The sequence below is a fragment of the Polyodon spathula genome, chromosome 4 (assembly GCF_017654505.1).
Source record: "Polyodon spathula isolate WHYD16114869_AA chromosome 4, ASM1765450v1, whole genome shotgun sequence".
Lineage (NCBI taxonomy): Eukaryota > Metazoa > Chordata > Actinopteri > Acipenseriformes > Polyodontidae > Polyodon > Polyodon spathula.
The window spans coordinates 22,083,846-22,102,167 of NC_054537.1; the positions used below are offsets into that span (position 1 = coordinate 22,083,846).

General features: G+C 38.1%; 1 pseudogene; it reads right to left on the bottom strand.

Annotated features, from left to right (window-relative positions):
• Nucleotides 1–1,472: 1,472 nt before the first annotated feature.
• On the bottom strand, nucleotides 1,473–18,083 carry LOC121313902 (annotated as a pseudogene).
• Between the last annotated feature and the right edge of the window lie 239 nt (nucleotides 18,084–18,322).

Sequence of the window (18,322 nt, forward strand, 5' to 3'; positions counted from 1 at the left end):
CCTGTCTGTTTCATTTTTTTTTCTATCATTAGGACGTTGTCTTTAAATTAAACTTTAATGTTACATATATCGTAATTCGTTTTCTGTTGGACGTTTTCGGTTGCACAAAAAATGTCTTAACTTAAGTCTAAGACTTAGTTTAGACTTAGTTTAAGACCAGCGAAATTGGTAAGACCTTAAGATAAGTTTTGTTTTGTGCAACAGACTTAACAGGTCTCACACAAGACTGGGCTTAAGCTACTGTTCCTAAGCAACGAAGACCGATCTTATTTTTTCGAGTCTGTTTGAAAAAAAAAGGCTGGTGACGGCAAAGTGAAGAAAATTAATTTTAGCGAAGAAAAAAAATGGCAGTTGTAGAAGTAGTAATTGTTAAAAAATAAATAATATTGGGGAGGTTAGGGGTGTCATTAAAAAATTTGGGCAAAAATAAAGCCTGGCAAGAAACTACTGGGCAGGTAAATGCCATCAACCCAGCCGTAAATCACACTGTAAATGATATTTTTTTTAAAAAACGGAAAAATCTGCTGGCTGAGTCCAAAAAAGAATATTAAAAAAAGAAACCAGAAACTGGAGGAGGCCCTTTTGAAAAACTTTTCCTGTTAACATCTTTTATACATGATATTTACGAGGAAACATGTCCCATTTTCAATGGAATTGAAGGGGGTGCAGTGACGGGAATAGAAGATGCCACAGTGATGGTAACAGCAGGTAAATTAAAAATAAGTTACTTAGTGTCTATATTTTCAAATACCGTTTTAAAATGTATCCAATCGGTAGTATTCCTATGTTCAAAATCCCAGTATAAATCTTGTTTAGGCAAATATACAATAAATACATAAATAAACTTCAATGTTTTTTATAGAACCGTGCAGTGAAATCATGTATACGTTACCAGGACATCCTAATGACTCAGTGGAACTGCAGCAAGACTCCTTCGAGAGCCACACTGTGGAAATCTTTTGTTGGAAAAGGAAAAACTTGATTTGGAAATTAAAATACTAAAATTAAAAATAACCTAATTAGAAGATGGTTAATAAACGGGAAGGGATTTATACAGGGTTTCTATTATTATTATTATTATTATTATTATTATATTATTATTATTATTATTATTATTATTATTAGGATTATTAGGTTAGATTGTGAATGTGTATAATTAATTAAAAAAAAAAGTTCCTATTGGAAAAAATGATTATTGAGCACAGTTCTTGTTGCAATCCCTGCTTCTGCATTGCATGGACATGTATCCTGTGGTACTGAGTCATCAGTGAGAGGGAAATCTGCAGGCTCTCCAACATTTCGTAGTCTGTAATAAAGAAGGAACAGTTTTGTCATAGCCATACATACATGTTTATAATTGTAAAGTAATATCCTACAAAAACATGTTAAAACATATATACACGTATTGTAAATTGAAAGTTAAAAACAGCTTTGCATTAGACAAACATTATAATATAACTTGTAAAAAAAAATCATCCATACCTTGCAAAACTGTGTACTGCTGCTGTTGCACATATAATTGTACACACCCTGTCTGGAGCAATTCGGATCTCTCCTTGTAGAATGTGAAAACGTCGCTTCCATACCCCAATGCAGCTTTCCACTGTGTTCCGTGTTTTGGAATGAGCCTGATTGTAGTTGGTCTGTGCAGGACTTTGAAGGTTGAATTAGGGGATCATAAGCCACGGTTTTAAGGCATAACCACTATCCCCAAGAAGAAAGCCCTGCACAATTCTGCTGTCAAAAGCAGTGTGAATTGAACTGTTGAGCAATAGTCTTGAGTTGTGGGTGCTGCCTGGCCACTGTGCTACAATGTTGTTGATAAGGAGGTTAGGATCCGAAATGATCTGTACGTTAATTGAATGATAACCCTTTCTGTTGGGAGCTTGGATTTTAATATGTGTGCCATCAACCGCACCCACAACATTTGGAAATCCAGCTATCACATAAAACCTTCCTTTAAGTTTCCGCAGTTTGGACCGGTCTGTTGAAAATGTAATGAAGTGGTTCAGTTTTATTTTCAACGACTGAGATACGCGGTGGGCAATCCTGCTAGCTGATGATTTGTGAATCTCTGTGAAGTCTCCAACAACATTTACAAAACTTCCAGTGGCATAGAAACGAATTGTCACTCAAACTTGAATGACTGCAGGAATGCTGTGGCTTCTGTTAGCTGCAGGCTCCACGTCATCTTTTAACATTTCCACTAAAGTTAATACGTCCTTGTGGAAATGCAGCCTTTCAAACACAGCAATGTTATTTAAATTCTCTAAGGGATTGTGTCTGTCCTTAAATATTTTTCCCTACGAATTGCTCTTTCATTTAAAAAGACAGCAAAAGCTATCAGTGCTGCTGCCATGTTGGCTTCTATAGCAACAGATACTTTTTCCCATTTAAGCCTGGTGAGAGGGAGGCTTAAAAAATGACTTAAATTTAAGGCAAGGCTCAAATTAAGACTTTTTGTGCAACGGGTCTTGTTTATTTTGGGTTTAAATTTTAAGTCTAAGTCGAAGAAGTGTTCTTAAAAGCATTTAAGACCTTTTTGTGCAACCGGCCCCAGAACTATACAAGGGAACTGGCTAGACAAGAAAAACACTGATGCCAATGTAAACTGTATAATACAACACACTATTTCCTGTATTTTAAGAATCTATGTATATGTTACAGTAAAAGTCAGAATTATCAAGGATTCTCAAGGATGTGAACTGTTAACAGGCCCTTATGGAAAAAACATATTTTTAATATATGGTAGAAAAGTATGATCCTTATATTTTCCATATATAGAAATTGGCCCTTTTTTAATAAAAAAAAAAAAGTGATATATTTAAAATATATAATTCAGTCTGTAATCCATATATTTTCATTAGTCTGTAATCCATATAAATTAAATATATGGATTACAGACTAAAATATATTTAATATATATCCTTGTAGCAAAGTGCTCGTCCCTGTGTGTATTTTGTGTTGTATGTTGTGTGTTAATGTTGGTGTATAGTCATTGGTACATGGGCTATAAATGGGTCTGTGTAACACTAGTGTCAAAAGAAAAATTTCAAAAGCTTTCAACAATTTGCTAAAAATGAAAAACGGAAATTATCAGCTTAAAAAGTATTAATACCCTTTGTAATTGAAAGCCTAAATTTGCTCAGGTGTAATATATTACCTCAACAAGTCACACAATTTGTTAATGGACTCCATCTGTGTAAGAAATTAGTGGATCACCTGCTTTAATCCTTTGAGTATTACGAATGTACTGTACGTCATTGAATTAATGGTCCCTGAGGAGTACGAACGTATCGTTACGTTCTGCACATTTTGAACTCTGAACTTGAAATACTGAGTCTACAAAACCGCTGACCATCTGAAATAATAACTCTAGGTGTCTGCATCACCTTGTAGTGGTCTCTTGCGCCATCTGCCAGATATTTACGGAATTACACACAACAAACCTAGTCACAAAATGTCAACAATGTCTGGAAAACGGCAAGAAATGCTCTGTGGGGAAGAAGTACTAGAAATTATACTGAATTCCGATTCCAATTTAAATTCTTCTACTGAGTCGGGTGTTAGTGAAAATATCAGTGAAGAATATTTACCTTCCACATCGAGTGGCCCAAGCTCAGACAACGTGACAAGGATCACTGACCTACGTTTTCCTTACTGCCTTCATTCACCCTCACCACGTGGTTACCCGGATGTGATGTATACCTCTCTCTCTCTCATTTTTTTTTTGGGACATTTTGTTGATCCTGATCGTTGTTTATTGATTGCCTGTTATTTTTGTCAAAACCATAATTGTTTTCATATTTTCATTGTCTAAAAAATAGCTAATAGGCCTAATAACAAATGTGTCAATGTGAGGAGTATAAATATGAAAAATTATGAAAAATTAAAAAAAACTCACTCCAGTGGGCCCATCAAAAAATTCTAAAACTCACTACTCAAAGGGTTAAATTAATCTGTGAGGATAAATACCGCACTCTCTGTATGGTCCCACAGTATGGTAGGGACTTTCAAAAGAAAGAATCAAAATGAAGATGATAGAGCATTCTAAGCAAGTCAGGGATGCGATTCTAGAAAAGCACAAATCTAAGGAAACCATTTCAAAGGCATTGAACATCCCTCAGGGCTCAGTGCAGTCCATCATACAGAAGTGGGAAAAATACGATACTATCACCACACTGCCTAGATCAGGCCGCCCCTCTAAACTTAGTTGCCAGACAAGAAGGGCACTTCTTCAGTCAGTGGCTGCGATGGATGATGATGTTCATGTATCAACAATCTCCAAGGCATTCCAGAAAAAGAGCCTTTATGGGAGAGTAGCAAGGAAGAAGCCCTGGCTGAAAAAAAAAACATATCCTTGCCCGCAAACAGTTCACAAAACGTCACCTAGAAGATACTGCAGTTATGTGGCAGAACTTCTTGTGGTCTGATGAGACTAAATGCTATGTGGCAGAACGTCTTGTGGTCTGATTGGCCTGAACGCTAAGCGGTATGTGTGGCGCAAATCAAACACTGCACACCAGCCAGGTAACGCTATCCCCACAGTAAAGTATGGCGGTGGTAGCATCATGTTACGGGGATACATTTCAGCAGCGGGGACTGCCAGTATTGTCAGGATTGTTGGGACAATGAATGGCACACAATACAGAGAAAACCTGGATAAAAACCTGTGCCCCTCTGCCAAAAAACTCAAACTGCGGAAGTGGTTTGTCTTTTAACAGAACAATGATCCAAAGCACACTGCCAGAGCAACACTGGAGTGGCTTAAGATGAAGAAAATAGATGTCCTTGAGTGGCCCAGTGACCTTAATCCCATTGAAAATCTGTGGCAAGACCTCAAAGTTGCTGTCCATCACTGTTCCCCAACTAACTTGACACAGCTTGAGCAATTTTGCAAGGAGGAATAGACAAATATTGCTCCATCACAGTGTGCAAAGTTAATAGAGACTTATCCAAAAAGATTACTGGCTGTAATAGCTGCCAGAGGTGGTTCAACCAAGTATTTTGACCGAGGGGGGGTGAATACTTAAAAAATTATGACATTTCAGTTTTTTAATTTTTATTATTTTATTATTTGCTATTTACTTTCTTTTGGAGGGAGGGGGTACTCTGAGAACAAGAATGTGTGACTCACAAATAAAAATTCCCAATCTAATGCATCAAAATCCCAGGCTGTGAGACTCTTAAATGTGAAAAAAGGGATGGGGGCTGAATACTTTTTCAAGGCACTGTGTGTGTGTGTATATATATATATATATATATATATATATATATATATATATATATATATATTATATATACAGTGGCTTGAGAAAGTATTGACCCCCCCCCCCCCCCCCTTGGCATTTTTCCTATTTTGTTGCCTTACAACCTGGAATTAAAATGGATTTTTATTTGGATTTCATGTAATGGACATACACAAAATAGTCCAAATTGATGAAGTGAAATGAAAAAAATAACTTGTTTAAAAAAAATATTTTATACCAAATTAAACACCAGTTACCTTCAGAAGTCACATAATTAGTTAAATAAAGTCCACCTGTGTGCAGTCTAAGTGTCACATGATCTGTCACATGATCTCAGTATATATACACCTGTTCTGAAAGGCCCCAGAGTCTGCAACACCACTAAGCAAGGGGCACCACCAAGCAAGAGGCACCACGAAGACCAAGGAGCTCTCCAAACAGGTCAGGGACAAAGTTGTGGAGAAGTAAGATCAGGGTTGGGTTATAAAAAAAATATCCGAAACTTTGAACATCCCACGGAGCACCATTAAAGCCATTATTAAAAAATGGAAAGAATATGGCACCACAACAAACCTGGCAAGAGAGGGCCACCCACCAAAACTCACGGACCAGGCAAGGAGGGCATTAATCAGAGAGGCAACAAAGAGAACAAAGATAATCTTGAAGGAGCTGCAAAGCTCCACAGCGGAGATTGGAGTATCTGTCCATAGGACCACTTTAAGCCTTACACTCCACAGAGCTGGGCTTTACAGAAGAGTGGCCAGAAAAAAATAAGAAAACACGTTTGGTGTTCACCAAAAGGCTTGTGGGAGACTCCCCAAACATATGGAAGAAGGTACTCTGGTCAGATGAGACTAAAATTGAGCTTTTTGGCCATCAAGGAAAACGTTATGTCTGGCGCAAACCCAACACCTCTAATCACCCCGAGAACACCATCCCCACAGTGAAGCATGGTGGTGGCAGCATCATGCTGTGGGGATGTTTTTCATCGGCAGAGACTGGGAAACTGGTCAGAATTGAAGGAATGATGGATGGCGCTAAATACAGGGAAATTCTTGAGGGAAACCTGTTTCAGTCTTCCAGAGATTTGAGACTGGGACGGAGGTTCACCTTCCAGCAGGACAATGACCCTAAGCATACTGCTAAAGCAACACTCGAGTGGTTTAAGGGGAAACATTTAAATGTCTTGGAATGGCCTAGTCAAAGCCCAGACCTCAATCCAATTGAGAATCTGTGGTATGACTTAAAGATTGCTGTACACCAGCGGAACCCATCCAACTTGAAGGAGCTGGAGCAGTTTTGCCTTGAAGAATGGGCAAAAATCCCAGTAGCTAGATGTGCCAAGCTTATAGATACATACCCCAAGAGACTTGCAGCTGTAATTGCTGCAAAAGGTGGCTTTACAAAGTATTGACTTTGGGGGGGTGAATACTTATGCACGCTCAAGTTTTCTGTTTTTTGTCTTATTTCTTGTTTGTTTCACAATAAAAAATATTTTGCATCTTCAAAGTGGTAGGCATGTTGTGTAAATCAAATGATACAAACCCCCAAAAAATCAATTTTAATTCCAGGTTGTAAGGCAACAAAATAGGAAAAATGCCAAGGGGGGTCAATACTTTTGCAAGCCACTGTATATATATATATATATATATGCCTCCATAGTATGAATTTTACTATAAAGATTGTGGCTTGCTGCTTGAATGGCAGCATGGCTTGCACTTCAACAAGGTCAGATTAGGTCTGTTTAGCTTTAACATAATACTGCATAAATATTTATGTTCATTTTTTTGTAATGCAGGTTGCTTGCATTGTTTTGCTGGAACCAGAAGGAAGGAGCTTGGGACCAAAAATTCCACTTAGTTTTGCTAAGTGTCAAATTGAGTGAGACCCAGTAGCCTAATGGAGAATTCTGTGGCTTATCACCTTCATGGCCCAAGAATGTTGTCCCGGAGACTGGTGACCCAGCCTGCCTGCCAATAAATTAAAATCTGAGGATTTTCAATGCTGAAGTCTCTATAGCTGACACCAGTAAAAATTGTTTTTTTTTAGATATGTATTCTACATAAAATAAATATTCACCACCCTCCAACCAAGTATTGGACAGATTATTACTTTGTCATTTAAACTATTTGAATAAACTGTTTATGGGGATTTATGTTAAACCACAGTCGGTCTTGGAATTGTTATTTAAAAAAATAAATACAAAAATAAATAAAAAACAATCACTTGTCTAGTTTATTTCCCTGGCAGGGAATGTGTTTTTACCAAGCTTTGTTTTTTGGGTCTGGCAGCCAACTATACCTTCCAGCCAACTATAGTCATATCATGTTTTTATTTTCTGTATAGTTAAAGTTTGGGAGTTTGTCAGTGTGACAGAGATTGAGTGACTCTTAATGTTAGTTCTACCTCTCAACCTGAGAGGGTACTAGATAAAGGGAGCAGAGTACCCTGGACTAAAAGGCATGACACTTTATCCCCGTGGGTAGGTGGAAGTCGGCCTGCTAGAAAAGGCTAGAACTACAGTACCCAAACTCAATGACCTGAACGGGAAACTGTACGGCATCCGCGGATTGGAGGAGTAGATGCGCTCGTTAACCAAGGGGTCATGAGTGAGGGTATAAAATAAGGGTGTAGCAAAGTAATCTGCTCCTTTGTAAATGGCTGGTGTTAACCTAAAAGGAGTAAAGGTATTGCTGAAAACCGCAAGTGTTTGTTTTGTGTTTGTAAAGTGTGGGCTGTAACTGTTGTTTGTCTTTTTAGACTATCAGTAACACAATCCAGAGCTGGAGTACAAGCCAGCATTAACCCGGTTATCACTTTTCATCCCAACATTTCACAGAGTACTGTAATCACCACAAGCACCTAATTTCACTCACTGTCTTGTGTTTGTTTTTGTTTCGTGTTTAGTGTGGGTGTGTATAAAACTTGGACTTTTGGTTGCGGGTCAAACCCGGGGATTACAGTTACGAGTGATACATGCCGCTGTATCACTCCAGCATTTATTATTTACAGGTGTTTGCCTTAGGGCTCTGGACATTGTTATTATTATCAATAAACTCCCCGGCACCTGAAAGTAATTGACTGTGTGTTTTGTACCTGCACTGCACTGCACTCACCTGTATCCACTCACCACTTTTTCACAGTCAGTTAAAATGTTTTACTTTTATTAGCTACAAATTTAAAATCTCACATGTAAAACAACCCTGAATATAGTTTGTTACAATAAAATAAGTAGTAGTTGTTAGTAATATGATCATTTGAATTACCCTTTATCATCCTACCTCCACACCCACCCACCCTACCAATATAGTTTGCTGTACAAAACATGTATTCAACAAGCACCTGGGGTCAGGGCTGGCCTTAGGACAAGGCGAGTAGGTGACCGCCTAAGGCCCCCACCGTTTAGGGGGCCCCACACTCAACCGGACTGCCGTGAAATTTAATGTGCCATGAGATTTACTGTGTTCATTGTGTGAGTGTATAATGCTCAGGGGTGCAAATTTTGTTTACCTCATATAGCGCTAGGAACATTAAAATTTGGTGCCAAACATGTTTTTTTTTATTGTTTTTTTTATTCCTTAGCAACAATAGAGGATGATAGTTTCTCATTGGGTCTGGACTACTCACATGATCCACCCACACAGTTGAGGAGGTTCTTGCGTGTTGTGTGGGAAAGTGATAGCAAACTTGTTGCAGTGCATTTTACACAGTTATCAATTACATCTATGTTCAGCAAGTCAAAAAGGTATGTGGGCAAAAGTAGATTTAACAGGTAACAATACATTGTAAATAATGTTTCTTGTTCGCAAGCCTCTTCATTTACCGCAAAAGTTAAACTTTGCTAGTTTATAAACACATGTTGTTGATTTAAAAAAAAAACAAAAAAAACAAGCAAATAAGTTATTGCAGCTAATGTAAATCAAATCCATTAATACAATTCAATTAATTAATGAGCTATTGTTTTGTTAATATGTCGAACGTTTGGGCTACTCATCTGCCATCTTAGGTTTCTTAATACTATAGCAATTTTGACGTTAACTGCAGTGGTTAATTTGTGCCGGGGCATGAATATTCTCAGCCACGGCCCCTCTGGGCTTGACGAGGCATAGCTCCAGCACTGCTTCAACTATGAAAGTTAAAAATGTCATAAAATGTTTTGATCTCAAATGCCTTTTCTTAAAGTTCTCAGCATAGTTTTATCCATTCTGCAAGTTCTTGCATGAGCTAAACAGAGACAGTCCACTGCCAGGGACATTTAATTACTTTACCATTTCAGGTATGTGGCATAAAGGTAACATTGTCTGCGAAAGAAGGACTGCAACTCTATTGTTGTTTTTTATACACAAATAAGCTTGCCTGATTTGAAAAAAAAAAAACACCTTAAGCGATACATGCAAATTCCTACACTACTTGGCTTGACTGAACGAGTAGTACACAACAAGCTTCAAAATGAAAGCTGAACATTAATTTCAATAAACAACTTTTTCATGTAAAATTTAAAACTGGCTTCTGATATTTTTTAAATACCTCTGCTTCCAATTATTATGACTGCTTAATAACAGGAACAACATTTTATTCAGGGTTGGTGTTGAACTTAAACACGTTCATTAGTGCCCGTACCCCTACCCCCATCCCCCATGCAGGAATATAACCCTAACTTCCCCTATTCAAAACATATATAAGACAATAATAACAGTCTGGTTCTCTTTTGCCTTTTTTAAGGAATATAATTTAATTAATAGAGAATACAAAACAAACCCAGCTAACAACTGTCTAGCCTAAATTTATTTATTTTTTGGTTTGTTTGGTTTTTTGCAAGCTCCACAAACTGCACGTTGTTGCATTCACAGTGCTGATAATGTAACTGCCATGGGTCAAACCAGTGTTTGTGTAGGGTGGGGTTTATCTCTTTTTTTTTTTTTTTTTTAAATCAATGTCAGCCTTCTGGGGGCTCTTGAATACCTTTCCACTTTTTATTTCATTTTAAACCATATAAATGCCACACCATATTAAAACATACACACAGTCATTTCAATAATTTGCCTAATCTAAGCTTTTTAAATAAAGTCTTATGAGAAGTTTAAGAATTTATGTTCATTATACAATTGTATACCTAAAGTGAAATCTCCATTTGTTTAAAATAATTAAAAAGCTCAGATTAGGCAAATTCAAATTAATTCAATTAAGGGTTCAATTATGTAATTGAGTGCTTGGTTGGAACAAAAACCAGCAGGGCAGTGTTCCCCCAGGAGTATCTGGAGTATGGGTGTGAGGATGTAAAGTCTACATGGTGGACAGGGCCTGGGTTTAATACCTCACCCTATTCAAGTACTGACCAGGCCTGTTCTTGCTTAGTTTCTGAGATCAACGTTTCTGAGATCAACTGCAGATATGTCTGATAGCTGCATAAATGTCAAAACAAATCCAAATATCATAATAAGGAGCCCAGTTTAATGTTTTAATGCAATATTCATCCAGTATTTGTGACACAGAGCTCCTGCCTCCAAGCCAGCCTACCTGTTTGTTATACTGAAAAATATTCCAAACCTCCATTTTCTAGTTTTTCACCACTTTACTTTCATCTCTGAAGTAATAGGTATGCTTCAGTACATGTCAATGCCACTCTTTGTAACTACTGTTAAAACTCTTTTGGACAGCTATTGTTTTTAATTAGGGAGTGAAAGCTTAATGTGAGCAAATTTGCCATGCAAGTAGGGCCAACCAAGCTCAACTCAACAAATGTTTATTATTTGTGTATTATTTTACTAAATTAGATTGATGGTGCCCCCTTGGTGTTGTAGTAGAAAAAGAAAAAGTAGTATGTTGCAAGAAAAAGGCTGTAGGGATGGTATAATGTAAAAATGCATACAGTTTTCAGGCATACATGTTAACACGACCCGCACCAGTTTTTTTTGGGCTCCGGTTAATGGACCTCTAGTGGGCTTCACCCCCCCTGCCAAATTCATTCCCAGGGTTAGGTGGAAGTTGGCCATCTAGAAAGGGGGCTCAGTTGCAGTACATTAAGTCATCGCCCCAGAAGGAAAGCAATGTGGCAACCATGGATTGGAGGAGAAATGGCTGCATTCGCTAAGGGGGCGTGACTGAAGCCACAAATAGGGGATGTAGCTAGGTGATCTGTTCCTTTGTTTATTGTTAAAAGAAAGACGAAACATATCATGCCACGATCAAAAGAAATCTTTGAGGACCTCAGAAAAACAATCATTGATGCTCATCAGTCTAGAAAGGGTTACAAAACCATTTCTAAGGAGTTGGGGCTCCACCAATCCACTCTCAGACAGATAGTCTGCAAATGGAGAAAGTTCAAGACCACAGTCACTCTACCCAGGAGCGGTCATCCTACCAAGAACACACCAGAAAATCATCAAGAAAGTCACAAAGAACCCCAGAGTAAAATCCAAGGATCTGTAGGCCACTCTCGCCTTGGCTAATGTGAGTGTTCATGACTCAACTATCATAAAAAGACGGAACAAGATTGGTGTTCATGGAAGGATAGCCAGGAGGAAACCACTGCTCTCTAAAAAGAACATTGCTGCCCGTCTGAATTCGCCAAAGAGCACATAGATTATCCACAACACTTCTGGAACAATTTTCTCTGGACAGACGAGTCAACTTTTTGGCCTCAATGAGAAATATTATGTTTGGCGAAAACCAAACACTGAGTTCGAACAGAAGACCCTCATCACAACCATCAAGCATGGTGATGGGAGTGTGATGGTTTGGGGCTGCTTTGCTGCCTCAGGACCTGGACAGCTTGCCACCATTGACACAACCATGAATTCTGCATTGTATCAGAGGATTCTAGAACAGAATGTCAGGCCATCTATCTGTGAATCTGTGGGTCATGCAGCAATACAAAGATTCTAAAAATACAAGATGATCTACAGAAGAATGGCTGCAGAAGAAAAAAATCTACGTTTTAGAATGGCCTAGTCAAAATCCAGACCTAAACCCCATCGAAATGTTGTGGCAGGACCTGAAGCGAGATGTCCATGCAAGGAAGCCCTCAAACGTCACAGAGTTGAAGGAGTTCTGCAAGGAGGAATGGGCAAAAATTCCTCAAAACCGATGTGAGAGACTGACCAACAGTTACAGGAAACACTTAGTTGAAGTCATTGCTGCTCATGGGGGTGCCACCAGTTACTGAATCTAAAGGTTCACATACTTTTTCACACATTAATATTGAATGTTTAATCATTTGTGGATAAATAAATGTTGAAAAAGTATCATGTTTTTGTGTCATTTGTTTAATCAGGATATCTTTATCTATCATTAGGACTTAGGTTTGAAATATGTGAAATATGTGACATCCTTTTTCTCTCAGATATTAAACCACCAAGTAATATATATATATATATATATATATATATATATATATATATATATATATATATATATATATATATATAGTTAAATGAAACCTGCTGAATAATGTTATGTTAACATATTGAATTATGTTAGTTTTCCATATACTTAACAAAAAACCTGACAAATTAACATATTGAATTACATACCGCTTTGTAGTTTTCCATATACTTAACAAAAACTGACAACAAAATGAAAATGTGTCATTTCAAAATCTAACATTGAAATACTATACCACTATTAAGACTTTATAGTTTCTTTGATTACCTGATGTTAAATAAAATATGTAAATTATGTTAATATTCTTTTTCTTTTTAATTGTGTCTCAATCCTAAAATTGTAGGTGATGCAAAACTTTTGGCCGTAGCTGTACAGTAGACAGGCATCTGGCACCTTTCATTGGGACTAGTGTTCAAGCATTAATCAAACTTGACACAGTTCTCACTTTGCTGACTGAGTTCTTGTAAGAATTTACAGGAATATGAACACGGATACAAAGGAAGCTCATTTGTATTCCATGGGTGCTGCCGCTGAATTAGTAGGGTGTTTATTTTGGAATATAAACACATTATAAGGTGCATTCATTCTGTCATGTACTTCTTTCAATGTTTTTTTTTTTTTTGCACTTCAGTATTTGATTTGTAGTAAAACTGCCATTTCTAAGAGCTCCCATAAGCAAATTGAGTGATGCTTGCATCAGATCTTAAAATCTAATCTTGCCCTTAAGAAACCCAAACAAGTCTTTAAAAACCAAAATCAACAACCCAGACACCAGTACTCATCTGTACTTTCATATCTCCTCCAACTCCATGGTAATTGTTTTCCCCTGATAGACCAAGTGAAAAGTGTTCTGTATTTATGTTCTTTCTGTGCAACTTTAATATATTGTGCGTTTTTATTATTAGTAGCATTGAGTACTTTTGAGTAACTGTCATTCTCAATTCAAAACAATATATGACAACATTATGCTCAAGCCATTATTGACTTTCATAATTACAAAGGAATTCAAAATGACGTGTGTATCTTGGACCAGCCTCAAAGGCTTGTGATTCCCACACATGCAGGCACTGCTGTGGGGTCCTTCTCCACGTCACAGACAGGTTGGCCATTGCCAGAGCCAGCTATTTCCTATTAACTTGAGCCTATTATTAACCAATTACTAAATTCTTCCTGTTGCCACCCAGCCAGGAAAGAGCTGTACAAAGATAACACAATCAGAAAGTTAGGAAAATAAGCGTGATGGGAAAGCAAGCTGGTAGTGGAGGTTGGTGGTGGTGGGTTGGCCTCATGACCATGAGAACCGAGTACAGTTGGATTAATCTCACTTTCCATTTACTGCAAGGTGTGTCTGGAGCTATCATGTCACTCTGTGTAAAGGCCGTTGCTGTTGGTTAGCAGCTTCCCACCACATGTATTGAACTTTTTACATCCAAACAGTGAGATAATCTCTATAAAAGGGTAACTTCATCTCAGTTGCATACATGAGCAGGAAGATGATGGGAAATGTAGTTCTGAGAGGTCCATGTGGGTACATGGGATACCATCTTGAAGCAGGGAATGCAATACAAAAGTTTTAAAAAGTGGTCAAAATGTAAAACAAATAAAAAAATAAAACAATACACACACCTTATGTAAACAGTTGTAGCAACACATGGGAAAATGTAACACAATAAAATAAAACAGTCCTTATGTACCCTTTAAGGTCCTTATATTAACTTCCTAACTGAATCAATTTTCTTAGGGTGTTCAACTGTATGTTACAGTTAGGCCTGTGCCGAGCAACAAGTACAAATGAATATCTTTAACAAGTTTTTATCATTAGTCATTTTTTCAAGTATAGGTAATACACAAGTGATTTGGCTATTACTTGTTATTCTGAGAAAAAGAAATTGTAAAGCAATCAGCTACTGGCTCCAACAGGGCAGTGACGACTGTCATTCTCAAGTCTACTGATAGATAAACAATCTGTGGGGAAGGAGGGACCATCTGCACACCAGCCTTTGAGCTACACATCTTCCAGCAGGAGCCATCAACAATTATCAGCATTTCTGGAAAGCAAACAAAGCATAGCACTATAGCTCTTGGAATATACACATGCCTTGCTGAAACTGTACTACAGAAAACAGACATGTCATTTTTATCAGAGGTCATGATATTTGACTTTATCGTTTGAGAAAAAGGGTCTTGTTAGAACACATTTAATTCAAACAGTTCACAGGAAGTACATAATTTGAAAGGCAATGGAGAGTCAACAAGCTCTGGTTATTTTTCGTAGTGTACTGCATATGTTTAAAACTTTTCTTGGGCCTATCAAGTTCCTTTATGATGAAATGTGTTTATCAAGAAAACACTATGGTGTCTATCATGAGCAACAAGTTACACGGTACCACTTACCATTAAATGAAAATACTGTTCATAGTTCAATGTCGGAAAATTGAGTTTTTATTTTAATACTGCTTAGTTTCCTTGTAAAATCGAATTATAAAACTAGTTTTTTTTTTTTTTTTTTTTTAATACAGTAGTCTCCGCGTATAGGAACACCTCTTAAGAAAATACTTCGGCTCCAGAGAACAACCTTATGGTGGAACTGATTTTTCCAATTGTAAATGCTCTGCCTAAAGGAACAGGAACGTCATTTAAAAGAACACCTTTTTGGATCTGATAGCAATTCATTCAGTCCATTATCATTAACCCTTTGCAGAAAATTTATTTTCGGACTGGAAAGGGAAAATAATAATGTTGGACTTGGTCTACCATAGGACCGCAAAGGGGTTAATAAGACAAAAAAAAAAAAACATGCCTGATAACCTTAGTTCATGAAATAGTATCTGCTTATATCTACTTGTTTCTTGATATTTATAAATGTTGTAAAACAGATATATATTAAAACACATTAAGTCAGAAATTTTTTTATAATATTACTATGTAAAATACATCTCATTTGCAGCATTTTTCCATGTGTGTCTTGCTTTCTTACAAGTTTCTCTAAAGCAGGCAGTGATGTATTTTCTCTCCACACTGCCAAAACTTTCTTCACCCTATAGACCCTAAATGCCCCTCTCAGGATATTTCAAGCCTGTACTGCAAAGTACGGTGGTCCTGTAAGTCATCAAAACAATGTATGTTTTTTTTTTATCCTGACACTGATAACCGAAGTATAATGACTCTCTGTGAGATTTACATTTCGGTAGCCTCCAGTACCTTACATTTTTATTTTTTCCCTCAATCTGCCCAAGAGGCAATGGACGCCTTAAATGTGTCCTAGCTAAAGCAATAATAATAATACCACTGACTTACTGTATCTTCGTACGACACAGAGTAGTAATTAATTATAGTTGGAAGTGTACACGTACTGTACTGGTAGTATAAATACATATTTATATTATAAAAAGGACGCTGTAAATCATTTGAGATTCTTGCTCAACTGATCATCTCATGAATGCTTAAAAAAGACGAGTGCTTTGGGAGGTATTTATACTTGTAAGAGCTTTTTATACAGCCTGCTATATTGATTTTAGCTCAATAACATAACTCCTCTTGTTTGAACAAGTGTGAACAATCAATTGATATAAGAGCATAACTCCAATGTGGTGAACGGCAGAGAAATTCCATATCATATAATTGTGTCTATTTCTATCATTTGCTCTATGTTTGTACCTGATGCTATTCAGCTGCTGTTGCTACAGAGTGAACTATGCCTTGCTTGGCAGCCATTAAAAGCTAAATGTCAGCACCTGAGAATTCAAGCCAGTTTCAGTCCATCAGAACTTATTGGGAGAGACGGATGCTGGCAAAGTCCTCCAAGATATCATCACATAAGAGACTACAAGACTTGGCTTAATTGTGTTGTTCTTTTTTCTTTCTAATAAAATAGTTTTTGTTTAAAATTCATATTAGCAGTACAGAGTTTGAATTTTTGTATAATTTATAGATCTGTTAATGGACCTTGGACCTTGCAATAGGATCTGAGGACCTTTAACTTTCCTAAACTGGGAGTTGCTGTGGTGAGTACACATAATTTAATATTTTTAATTGAGGAGAAAAAACCTGGATAAAATAACTAGACAAAGAAAATGAATTCCTTAGCATGGTATTATGGGGGCATTGTGCTGTAGTATATGGAATCTTTTGCAGGAGTTGTTAAACCAGGTCATGTTTCACATAAAATAGTGCATGTTATTGGGTAACAGAAATCGTATCTGCACAATACGGAATGTAATTAACGTTCCCTTTCAATTTGAAGAGCTCAACAAAAAAAAACAGGATATGCCTGCCATAGGTAGGTATTCACTGAACATTTTATATCAGAGCTGCCGATAGGCCCCTCCGTGGAATGACGTCCTAGATCCCGCCTACCGAGGGATTAAACCCATCGAGATCATTTTCTCTTTTGCCTGTCACCTACGTTAAGGTAGGCTTCTGTGTTACTGAACTGAGTGTCTTTTTGAAAGAGCTTTTCTGTGTCGACTGCAGTTTCCTGCATTTATTCTGAAAGCTGGCTTGCCGCTTTTGTTGAATCAGCGGCCCTAACTCTTATCTACTTTCCGCTCCTTTCCTCGCAGCCTGCCTTGCTTGCATTGCAGGCTGTCTTTATACGCTGTCTGTTGTGTGTGAGTGACTTTCTGTACAGTATTGATTATAGAGTGCGTGTGTGTTGTCTTTTCAGCCTACACTCTTAAAGAGAATACCATTCCTCCACCGGGGCTAGGCTTTGCTGTATGCCCGCCGTTGAGTGATTCCGCCGGCTGCCATTCGCAGTTTTGCCAAAATAAAAATAAATATTATTGTGGAAACTGTTGTTGTTGCGTGTCCACCTGTGTGTTGACCCTGTCACACAGCTTCGCTTTGCCTGTGTTTGTGTTGTATATTTCGGCTGCGTGCAGTTAAAAAAACAAATAAATAAATAAAAAATGAAAGAAACTCAACAACAGCCAGTCAGCCGTGTAATTCCTCCACCGGGGCTGTGTCTACCTGCCCCACTGTCGAGTAGACCTCGCTGGCTGCCTCGGCCCGTCCACCCCGGGGTGTCTGGCCTTAAAAAAAAAAAAAGGTGTGTTCTCCCCCTTTTGTTTTTTCACTCACCCGCCGGTGCGTCCTTCAGCCTGTGTGTTTCACTGTTGTATGCTGCACGCTGACCAGGTGTGTGACTACACATGGTCAGGGAAGGCACCTTTGCATTAGCTGCCCCCCAGTGCTTTGGAACCTCAGTGCATGCTCAGCCTTTGGTACTTTGGTGCCTTGGTGCACACGGTGCTCATGGTACTTTGGTGCTTCGGTGCGTGTAGCGCCTCGGTGCACACAGTACTTGGTGCGCATGGTGTCTAGTACCTTGGTGGGCATAGTGCCCTCGGTGCTCGGTACACTCTGTGCATGCGGTGCCTCAATGCCCTCTTCCTGTAGACAGTGCTCCACTCCGCTGTAGGCTACATGCTGCTCTGTGTGACTGCACATAGTCCAGGTTAGACACCCCTTGTCCAGTTGCTGGGATCAAGACTGTGAAACAACTCTCTCTAACGAGCTTTCTGGAGTTCACCTGCAATTTCATTGCTGGAAGCTGGCTTGTCACTTCCCTGGAATCAGAAACTCCACTTCTGTGAACTCAACTAGAAACGCTGGACAACTGTGCTGTGTTTACTCTTTTTCTTTTCAACAGCCTACATCACTTTGCAATTGTAGTCTGCTTTTCTAAC